Source organism: Octopus sinensis, linkage group LG4, assembly GCF_006345805.1.
Source record: "Octopus sinensis linkage group LG4, ASM634580v1, whole genome shotgun sequence".
NCBI classification, from domain to species: Eukaryota; Metazoa; Mollusca; class Cephalopoda; order Octopoda; family Octopodidae; genus Octopus; species Octopus sinensis.
Window position 1 is genome coordinate 44,958,915 of NC_043000.1, and position 12,922 is coordinate 44,971,836.

Below are 12,922 nucleotides of genomic sequence, written 5' to 3' on the forward strand. Positions count from 1 at the left end.
AATCTAACGGTTTTTGTGTGTTTCTTAGATAATTATAATAATATTCATTATTAAATAATGTTTTTCTAACTACATATTTTATTCTCTTTCAGTTAATAGATGCGGAATCATCACAGTCTTGGGCGAAATGTGTCACAATATATATCCCTGCTCTTCTGTTCTGAGTTCGAATCCAGCTGAGGCTAACTATACATTTTATCTTTCCATGGTCAATAACACAGTGCCAATCCAGAACGATGACCTGGCTGAATTATAACAGTGTTGGACAAGACATCTTCAGATATTTTGTTCCAACTCTTTATGTTCTAATTTCAAATCACAGTAGTCTTCTTCCGTTACAAACTGAATCTTTCGCCCAATTTAACACCACCACCCCGACTTTGAATGATTTTAGCTCAGTCCACTGAGTTGCATGCATTTGGACCAGGTTTCATGTTTGAAGATATCTTTCTCTATTCCATTCACGAGTCTTGGATCCCTAATTAATTGTCAAGAGCACTGCCGTTCCTGCTCACTAAGTGATGAATTAAAATTACCTTTGTATTTGATATGCTGGCACTCACCTATTGGCTATAATTAAAGGCATTGTTAATCCATTTGTTCTTCAGGTATAACTGACCCTCCATCTGTTACGACAACATGGATTCTAGCCGATTCAATGAACAGAACAGCCTGCTCGCGAAATTAACATGGAAGTGGCTGAGCACTCCACCAACACATGTATCCTTAACATTGTTCTTGGGAGATTTAGCATGACAGGGTGTGACAAGGCCGTCACGTCGAAATACAGATTGAAGCAACAAAAATTAAAGTGTCTTCCTCAAAGACAATGCACTGCCAGATATCAAACTCACAACTTTACAATCACGATCTGCATACCCTAACCACTAAACCACTTTCCTTCAGTTATAATATATCTAGGACACCATTATTACTGAATATGATCTCTTAAGTGTTATTTTAGGGCGATTTTGCTCACTCACTGTGTCAGAAAATGGTTTAAATGTAAAACTGTATCTTAAGCTACTGCCATGATTTCACTGCTTACTGGAGAACTAGAAGTATAAATTATCTAATTTATAAACGTTTCTATCGTCTGTTGGTTCAGATAGGTTTCAGACATATTTGACATGTAAAAGACCATTTTTTGTGGGTTGGCATGGAGAAATAATTCTCACATTTGGCAAAAGGTGTACCAGAGCAAAAACATTTGACAAGCTTCTTATGCTGTCATCACTATTAGATACTAGGTGGGACAACTGCAAAATAAATGACAGATTTCTCATTCTTATAAGAGTTTAGAAGAACTTAATTGATTGCATACTATGACCACCAGACCAGACCAGAACAAAATATTTGGTTCGCAGTCGAAACTGTTTTGTGAAATAAACAAACTTCGATCGATTCACATATTTAATATGTGAAAAGTTCATTTTAACTGTGATATGCCTTAGAAAGCAATTATTATTTCAGACAAAAGGTTTAAGACACTAGGGCCACTTTGTAGTGACCCTATGGATTAATATTTGCCTTTCAAGCTACGTGTGCTCTCACCAGAATTAGATGTCAAGTGGGACAACTATGAAATGAATGGAAGCTTTCACTTCCTTATTAGACATAAGTAGAAATTACCTACTCACTGCATACTATGACTCCTGGGCTGGAACAAAATTACATAGTTTTGAAGTGATTGATAAATGCGTTTATTTCACAAAAATGCTTCATGTGCCAATCATGTATCTTGCTCTGTCTTGATAATAATGACAATGATGCCATCGATGAATAATACTGCAGTTTATTAGGAACTGTGTCAGAAAATGGTTAAAATGTAAAACTGTATCTTAAGCTACTGCCATGCTTTTCCTGCTTACTGGAGAACAAGAAGTTTACTATTAATTGTAGATTCTTTGTTTTTAGCTTTGCTTCATTAATTATTCACAAACGAAATATACTAAAACACACATAAAAATACTTTTTAAAATTTCTTTGGTTGTTTTTAAATGTTTTGTTATCACGTGAAGCCTTGATTGAAAAGATTTGCATTTTAAGACTTCACAGTCAGTCTAGTTTTCTTCTGCAGATATAATACATTCAAAACGACGTTTTCTATTACTATTGTATCCAACCCCTTCTTAACATGGTAAACTGTATAAGTGGAAGATTTGGTGTCCATTTCTAGCAGTTCAATTGTTGGTCAACCATAAAAATGTAATAATAATTTACTATAATCGTCTTCAAAGTAGTGTTTTCCTATAAAGAAAATCTACCTTCTGTATAATTAGCTATTATAATGTTACTTAAATCTCTTTAATTTTTATTTTTACCGAGCATTTTTCTTATTCAACATTTGTATCAAAGCAAAAATAATTATAGATCGAATTCTTGATGCATTGAAATCATTTGTATAAGTAATATTATTTTATGCTTAAATTTTTTATTTAAGAGAATAGCAAAGCATACGAACAAAATCTGATAAAGGTGAATAAAGAAAAAAAATGACTGATTTGAAATTTTACAATATTACACTTAATGAACTGAGTTCAAAAGAGAAAAATAGCTATGAAAGAAAGAAAATGGCTAAAAACATTTACAGATCAAAAGACTAGCTACAACTTACCATGCTGTTAGCTCAAATCTAAAACAAAAAGAACCAAGAGGAACAAAGAGAAAAAATTCTTAGTTGTTGTTATCTAGCTCAGGTCATCTCTGATCAAACAGACTAATTATCAAATATGTTCCAGTTGTAGCTATCCTTTATTTTGTTTTACAGTTGTAGTATGTCTAGGATACATCATGCCTTTCATCTTTTAAGATGGAAAGGTGTGGTTGGAGAGAGATTCAGTTGCTATTTGTTTACAAATCAATCAACTACACTGACTTTCTCTCATAAGCCTGGAACATTTGCAGAAGTTCATTCTGATAAATAGGAGTGCATAAAGATAAGGTTTGACAGTTTAAGAATGTAGTAGTCAAAATTTCATTACTATAATCCTGGCGTGGTTTGTACAACGTCCAGAGTTAAAATGGCCCAGTCCAATCCACTTGACTCTATATTTGTTCTCTATTGGAAGAACAAATTGCAAATAACATTCACAGTAAAGTTGATGAAAGTCTCATCAGTACAGTTCTATATCTAAGAGATGAGGAATTATGTACATTATTTACATTATTTATATTTTACGGATATTTGCCCTCATCTTGTTTGTTGTTAACACGAAATTTCCCCCAAGACACCTGATGAAAGCTGGAGGGTATATCAGTCGAAACGTTGTGTTAACAAACAAAACGAGGGCAACTATATGTCAAATGTAAATAATGTACATAAATTGTACATAAATTCTCATCAGTACGTGTTCCCATTTAAAATCTTTCTACAGATATATAACATGAATTGAGATGAATTCTACCAAAAAGACCTACATCAAATGTACAGCGATCTGTTTTACTTAACTTTGCAGAACACTAAACTGCCTTGAAATCTCTGCAAAATTAATTAGTAAATCACATATTTAATAGCTAATTGCTGAAGATGTTTTCCTATCTTAAAAAAAGTATTGGTGAAATATATTATACAACTGATATAAATAAAGTGATTCAGGAGTTTTTTTCTTTTTAATGATGAATTCTAACAAATTTGCAGTAGTTCTTTGCAAACAGTTATTGTCAAAATAGTCGAATATTTTCAAATTCTTATAATTTCAGTGAATCGAAACTAGCAAAGTTCAAATTCCAACGTAATTTAATCTCATTTTTAACTTCTGCTACTGTAATATTATTCATAAATAGATGGTTATGATGATATCTTCAATAAAGATAAATATTTTTGAAAATTAGTATTGAATCATCAAGTTGTGAAAATCATATTTTTTTCATTATTGGTTACATACATTAACATGCGATTGACACCCAGTTACATGTTTCATAACTCATAAAACATTAGGTGAGATTATTGAGCATTAAACGAAATGTTTAGTAATATCTGAAAGAAAATTTGGTCATAAGAGGGCTTAGATGTAACAAGTCAGAAAGTCGGATGCACTTGAATAAGCATGTGATGCAAATGGAGAATGCCAATTGTATAAAGGGATGTGTACTTAAAATGGGAAAAAAGTTTTGAACAGAAGGAGCGAAAGAGAGAGAGAAACTAAGAAAGACATGGTGTGAAGTGGTGAAAATTGATCCTAAGCTGAATCACTCAAAGGAGATGACAAAAGAACAGACGCTTCATTAACAAAGACCCACACAGAGAAGACCCACACTCCTGTACCAGCATAGCAAAACTGAATTGATGGGGATTGACGTCGGGATGAATAATATTTCATTGGGTTTCCCTGATAAGTATACTCCTGTTAAAGTTCGTACCTACAACCCTTTTTGTTACCTTCATCATCTATCACCAGCTCTACAGATCATTTTACCAAGCTTCCTGCAAAACAAATAAGACTGTGTCTTACAACAGAGTTTATGGAAAACAAATAAAGAACAAGTCTTCTTAGCACTCCGTCGGTTACGACGACGAGGGTTCCGGTTGATCCGAATCAACGGAACAGCCTGCTCGTGAAATTAACGTGTAAGTGGCTGAGCACTCCACAGACACGTGTACCCTTAACGTAGTTCTCGGGGATATTCAGCGTGACACAGAGAGTGACAAGGCCGGCCCTTAGAAATACAGGTACAACAGAAACAGGAAGTAAGAGTGAGAGAAAGTTGTGGTGAAAGAGTACAGCAGGGATCACCACCATCCCCTGCCGGAGCCTCGTGGAGCTTTAGGTGTTTTCGCTCAAAAAGAACAAGTATATAACCAGCTTCTGAAAAATTCTAATTAACAATTATTATTAATTTGCATTTATGTATATCACTTTTAGCGTAACAGCATGCAACAAATAAAAGTTTCTTTGGGATCTTGTTAAATTTCTTTCCGAGTTTTGCCAGAATGTTTTTAAAAGGTGTAGTTTAGATGCAGTTTAAGTTTATAGTTTAGCAACATCCAACTCGATTTCAGTGAGAAACAATGATTTTCCTCGTTTTTCTTTTTTCTTGTGCTATTAACTAATCCCATCTCCTAATATACCGCAAAGACTTTTCCCATCAAAATCGGAGTGGGATGAGCCCTCGAAATCCTCCTCCCACCTTGGAGTTATATTTTTCCTCGTTTCTTTTTTTTTTTACGTATGCTGTCAACTAATATCGGATCCTAGTACACTGCAAAGGATTTCTACTCCCTTTGCAGCATATTAGGAAATCAGAATAGTGGCTGTTTTTATGCCTAATAACTGCCATTTCTAGCAAAATGAATAACCACGTTAAGGACCGGCTACCTTTGAGTTTATTTTTAAAAGAGAGAGAAAAATGCTTTCCGATATAATCACAATCTACACCATCTGAGAAGTATAAGTAGAAAATTTTATTAACAAATTATCCATGTTTCGGAAACTGACCACACACACACATAGACACATACATATATATACACGCACACATACTAACAAACATATATATATCTACACACATATATAAATATATACATAATATGTGTATGTATATATATGTGCATATCATTATCATCATAATTTAATGTCTATTTTTCATGCTAGTATGGGTTGGACACTTTGGCAGGGGCTACGTCTAGCTCCCGTCTGGTTTGGCATGGTTTTTGTGGTTGTAAGTCCTTCCTAACGCCAAAGCATTACAGCGTGGATTGAGTGTTTTCAGTGGCATTGCACAGGAACATCACTTTAACGGCTGGATGTCCTTCCTAATGCCACCACTTTACAGTGTGGACTAAGTGCTTTTGCGTGGAACCAACACGATGCCACGCACACATACATATAAATATATACACATTATACTCTGTTTTAAATAAACTTAAAGGCAACCCGTCCTTAACGTGGCTGTTTAGTATACTAGAAATAGCAGTATATATACATACAAAACAGCCACTATTCTGATCATCTAATATGCCACAAAGAGATAAAAACCCTCTGCAGCATATCAGGAGGCGAGATTAGTTGATAGCACCTGAAAACAAAACGAGGAGAAAAAATAACTCTGAGGTGCAAGTTGACTAGGGAACCTGGGGCCCACCAAAATTGTTCCCAATTGGGCCCCGCACATACTAAGGACAACCCTGGTAACCATCATTCTCTCTCCGCGTGACTCATTGCTAAAAACTTACACTCTTACACGTCATCGCCCATCACTATTGATATCTTCTCTCACAATCACCTAATATGAAACGCTTTCATTGATATCCCTTCATTTTTCATTCAACTTTCAAGAAACTTTCAAAAACTAACAGGATAGAAATGACAGTCTTTCTTCCACATCTCCTGCTCTAATCAACCTATCATACTTTTTGACATGCATATACATACTGCGTCTTGTTTCACCGTCTTAGTCACCACTCTCTTCTCTATTGGTCTTATCAGTGAATGGAAGGGTCTCTGGTGGCTTCCTTGATAAAACAGGCAACACAGTGTAGAAAGAACAATTTTGCTTTACCAGGGCAGACAGCTCTTTCTCTCTCTCTCGCTCTGTCTTACACAAACACGCGCGCGCGCACATACACACACTCTCACTGTCTCTCTCTGTCTATTTGTTTATCTTAATCTTTCTTGCATGTGCATGGTGCACCCAGCACATTTTGCAAAGGGGTTATCAAATGAGTGAAATTTAGGAAGGAAAAGTGGATGCTTTCATCTTGCTAAACCCATAACATCTTTCATACTATTGCCACAATAAAATGCGCCCAGTACACTCTGCAAAGTGCCAGGTATTATGAAAAACATCAACCCATATAAAATATACTAAAAATGTAACGTATATGTGAGAATTAATCCTCTGACCCAACTAACATGGGAATAACTCCGAATAAGAATTGATTAAAACTATGATGATCTGTGCATTACATACCATGATAGATAGTAGACATAAAATGCTGATGATGATAATAAAGTTGTCGGTGATGATCATGAGTACACTATGCTCTGTGAGTGTATACTGAATACTTTGATGTCTTGAATGAAAAAGAACCCATTCACTACCAATATGATTTATGACATTTTAAATGACTTATACAAGTAGAATGACCATTCACATATAACTTAAAAATTACACTGAAAAGATTTCAATGAAATGGAACAGATATTCAGATAAACAAACTATCACTTTAAATGCAATCAATACATTAATTTTCTCATTTATTTTTCACCAGTCAATAGAAAACTGTCAACTTTGCTCTTCACAAGATATATGTTGTGCTTGAATATATCATACATGTGTATTATATATATATATATATATATATATATATATATATATATATATATATATATATATATATATATATATATATATATATATATGTATATATCTATATATATATATATATATATAATATATATATATATATACATATACAAATACACATATATATATACATACATATACACAGATATATATACATATACATACACATAAATATACATACATGCATATATATATGTATATTCATGCACACACACACACACACACACATATATATATATATATATATATATATATATATATATACAAACACACATATAGGTATTATTAGTAAAAAAATTATTGATAGGGTAATACCCGCCCTTAAGTCTAAAATTAGATTAGATCTCTCGTCTGATATGCAAGGAGGTGGTTGGATGGTTTAAGATTCTAGAAATTAGTAAGAATAGTAAATTATTGCAACTAGATATAGAGAGCTATTACGCCACTATTAACTCAATCATCCTTAATCAAGCCCTGATTTATAGTATGAGAAATTCCGATTTTTGTCGACGCGAAGTAGATATAATACTTGCCGCGCGAGCCACTTTAGTAGATTTTAATGGTAGATTATAGAGTAGATTAGATAGGAAGAATGCTTTTGATACAGCTATGGGATCATATGATTCTGCACAGGTCTCAGACCTAGTCAGAATATATATCCCGTCATTAATCTAATCTTCCTTTCCAGAAGTAACACGGGCTCTAAATAGGGGTGATTCTTTATTTTTTTCTGGAGAGAAATAGCAAAGTATAATTATAAAGGCATACTGAAAATTTCTTTAGATATTTTTAAAATTTAGGACTAAATATTACTATAGGTAAAGATTATCGTACAGTGAATTTTCTTAAGATAACCTTCTATCTTGATAGTGGGTTATTTGAACCATTTCATAAGATCATATTAAGTTGATTAATGTAGCATCCAATCATCTACCTTCAATAATGCGAAAATTAGTTAAGAATATTTCTACAAGAATTTCTATATTATTCGCCGATAATAAAATTTTCGAATCACATACAACTTATCATAATGCTGTTCTACCTAGGGCTGGGTACCATGAAAAAATTCAGTAAATACAAGAAGCAGGCATACACAACTCTGGTAATTTCTCTAATTGTAATACACATTTTACATCATTAAAACGTCCTGGTTTGAGAACTCATTCAGATAAAGAATACGGGCCAGGAAAATTGGTCAAGACAATGAACTACCAACGAAAACTGATTGACACACGCAGCATAATAATCTAACTACTTGTAACACTGTAAATTGTTCCAATCATGTACAAGACACTCGATCAAATAAGCCTAACAACAGATATAGGAATCAGGATGTACTCTGGTTTAACCCGATTTTCGGTCCACCTATTTCCATCGAGATCACTGGAAAGTTTTTTGCTGCTTTGGACAAATATTTTTCTAAATCTAATAAGTATGATGCTACTTTTAATTGGAACACCGTGAAGGTATCCTAAACTAATTTTGCTAAATCGGAGCAGCTTATGCATCAGATTCACAATAGCAAAATGCAACAAAGGTTCAATGACTCACCTACTGAGTCTAGCGAGCATACATGTTTAAATACTAATAAAGGGGATGTAAACTGCAACGAAAAGTACCACTTACGGCCAAATTCTAATAGTAGATATACTTATGATACAGCTAACACAGTAACAACATCAGTAAAGGGATTTGGAAGCGCCTTATATGCAAATAAATACAATAAATGCGCATGCAGACAAAATTCAAAATGTCCCTTGATGAATCTCTATATGAGTACAAATCTTGTATATAAATGCACCGTGCACACAAGGGGAGGGCCGTATGTTTACATTCGGCAGACGGCTGATTCATTTAAGTCATTATCATAACCATGTCGCCAGCTTTAAGGCAATCAATAAGAGACATTCAACATCTTTGGCCGATTTTGTATGGCGACTGGAGAAGGATAAAATTAAGTACAGCCTTAGTCCATAGTAAGGCACGCGAAACCATACAATATAATTTCCAGGAGATGCCGTCTCTGCTCCGCGGAATACGGAATCCCTATCTAACCTGTACTCTAATGAGAAGATCATTAATAGAATTTCTGAATAAAACTCATGATGCCTACACGCATATAAATGCACTTTTGCACAATGCAGTGAAAATGATTTTTGGTAATTGTTACCATAATTTACTTTAAGGTACGGACGAATTAAGTTTACTTTTAAACTCCTCATTCTTACAAACACCAAGTGGATATTTAACACGCTGTGTGATCGAGAGTGCACCAGACCTTACGTGTGTGTGTGTATGCTCACATTTTCACGGATGCTTGTATGAGTGAGTGTCCACGCGCCATGCAGTTTTCGCGAGGGCTTTTATGCATCCATATTTTTGTTAACGGTTATTTTTAATGCCTTTCTCGTTGTATTGTGTGTTTGTTTCTTTTTCCATCTGTGATTTTATTTTTGATCTTCTGTGTAAATGAAGATATTTCCTCCGTCTTGTTACTTTTTTTTCTACAAAATGGGAAGCTACATTGCGGAACTGTAATTTTAACGAGTTGTATCTATTTATTACCCAATGAGATACATCTGCACCGCCGAATGCTCCTGAACCAGTTGTTGAGTGTCCCACCCATGTGGGTTCGATGGTAGATGTGTCGATTCAATTGTGATTAATAATAAATTCTTATATATTTTATCTTCATATATATATATATATATATATATATATATATATATATATATATATATATATGTACATACATACATACATACATACATACATACATACATATATATATATATATATATATATGTATCTATATATATATATATGAGAATTTTTTGCGTAATCAGATAAAAAAACCAATGGTGTGTAGATAGAACATTTATAGATAGGTCTTACAGTTGTTTTATAGGATATTTATTAATTATATCCCTTCATCGACCGACGGTGTGAGAGGATGGTTAAGTAATAATTAATTTAGATAGGATACAAAATAGAGAGGGAGGCGAAGGAAAGAAAATAGATGTGAGATATGTAGGGATATTGAATTTGTAGATCCATTTTTTTAGGCAGAATGGTATATATGTAAGAATCCAATACCTTATGAGAAATGTCCAACTGTTTGATATTTCTCATAAAGTATTTACTTTTAAACTCTTCATTCTTACAAAACGTATTGGAAACTTACATATATACCATTCTGCCTAAGAAGTGGATCTACAAATTCATTATCCCTACATATCTCACATCTATTTTCTTTCCTCCACCTCACTCTCTATTTTGTATCTTATCTAAATTAATTATTACTTAACCATCCTCTCACAACATCTCCGATGAAGGGATATAATTAATAAATATCCTGGAAACAGCTGTAAGATCTCTCTATAAATGTTCTAATAACTACATAGCCTTGTTTTTTTATCTCATTACGCAAAAGATTCTTATATACACACGCTGACATATGACCAAAGTTGAACCCCTTATTCACAAAATCACCAAACCTGGAATTAAACTGTGGTCTGTCTATAACATTTATTCAGTTGTACCTGACACCTAAGGGTCTCAACCTCAATATATATATATATATATATATATATGTATATGAATATTTATGTATATACATGCATATATATATATATATATATATATATATACAATTTACAATACACACAATCACACTCACACACACACATACACACACACATACACACACACATATATGCACGCATGTATATATACATGCACAGAGGTAAAATGAAAGATATGTTTAAAGAAGTAGATAACACTAGCACGGTGATAAGAAAACTGTAACATTATGAGAGGGGACAATGTTAATCATATAAAGACTGAAAGACATAGATGGGAAGAGTGGTATTTAGAAAGAAAGAAAGAAAGAAAGGAAAAAAGAAAGAAAGATGGTTAGATATATAGACAGGGAGATATATGTGGTTTTCTACTTACAAAATTGAAGAAAAATCTGAGAAAGATTTTTTTGAATGACAGAATTTGTTTTATTATGCAGAAGAAAAATCTATTATATACTTGTTTTCTACTAATAGTTTTTATAGATGACGGTTATGATAGTTGATGAAGTTTTAAGCCATTGATGTAAAAATAAAGAATAGCTAATAAAAACACTTTTTATGAAATTTGATATGTGTTTAGGTATTTCTCACAAATGTCAATGATTCTTCACTTACTGAAGAAGTTAAAGATATAAAACTATATGGGCCTGTACATAGAAGTGTGTTTTAGGATACATACATATATATATATATATATATATATATATATATATATATATATATATATATATATATATATATATATATATATATACATGTGTGTGTGTATGTGTGTTTATTTTATATATATTCATATTATATATATATATGCATACATACATATACATACATACACACTTATATGTGTGTGTATTGACATATATATGCATAAATACATATGTATATAATATTATATACATATATATAAACATACATATATATACGTATCTATACATACAACTTTATATATACATCTACATATATACATATATGCATACATATATATATATTTCCATATATATATATACGCACACACACACATATATACATACATACACATATATAAATATATATATAAGTATATATATTTGTGTGTGTGTGTGTGTGTGAATGTATGATACAGGAGAGTCTTTGAGCGTGTAAGATAACTATGCACATGAATAATTAAAAATGGCTATGTCACATATATTATCGCAAATAATTGCCAGAAAAGATTTCTTTAAAAAATCATCATTCGTATCACTATAAGATAAGAAATAAACCGAAATGTCCATAAGATTAACAAAAGAAGAGAAAAATTCTAAATACAAGAATCTTGTTTATCAGGCTGTTTAGATTTTCACAAAACTGATAATAACCCTCACCAATAAAGAAATTGAAAATCCAAGTATGAAGTGCAATTTATGATCTGTTTCGTCTTTGTGAGTTTATGAAAAGGAGAAGATATATTGTGCTTGCACTTTCTTCTTCCTTGATACCATTTCTATTATTATAATTTTCTTTTTACTTTTATTTTGAGAAATGCCAAATAAAAAAAGTAGAGAACTGAATTTCTGCAATGAGGAATATATATATATATATATATATATATATATATATATATATACATGTGTGTGTGTGTGTATTCAGATATGTGTATATATATATATATATATATATATATATATATATATATATATATATATATATATATATATATATATATATATATATATATACATACATACACATATATAAATATATATATATATATGTATGTATGCACACACACACACACACATATATATATATAGAGAGAGAGAGTGAGAGAGTGAGAGAGAGAAGAGAGACAGAGGAAGTTGAAAGAGAATAATAAAAAAGAATTTGATAAATAACGATGTATGGGAAAAAAATCTCGCCAAAATGTCTACCTGATATTTTGAAAAATAAACTTTTGGATTATTGTTTTAATAATTATCTGCCCCATTATTGTCATCATCTTTGTTATCACGATCATCAGTATTACCACCATCATTCCCAACTCTACCATTGTCACAATCACCAAATTTACCACC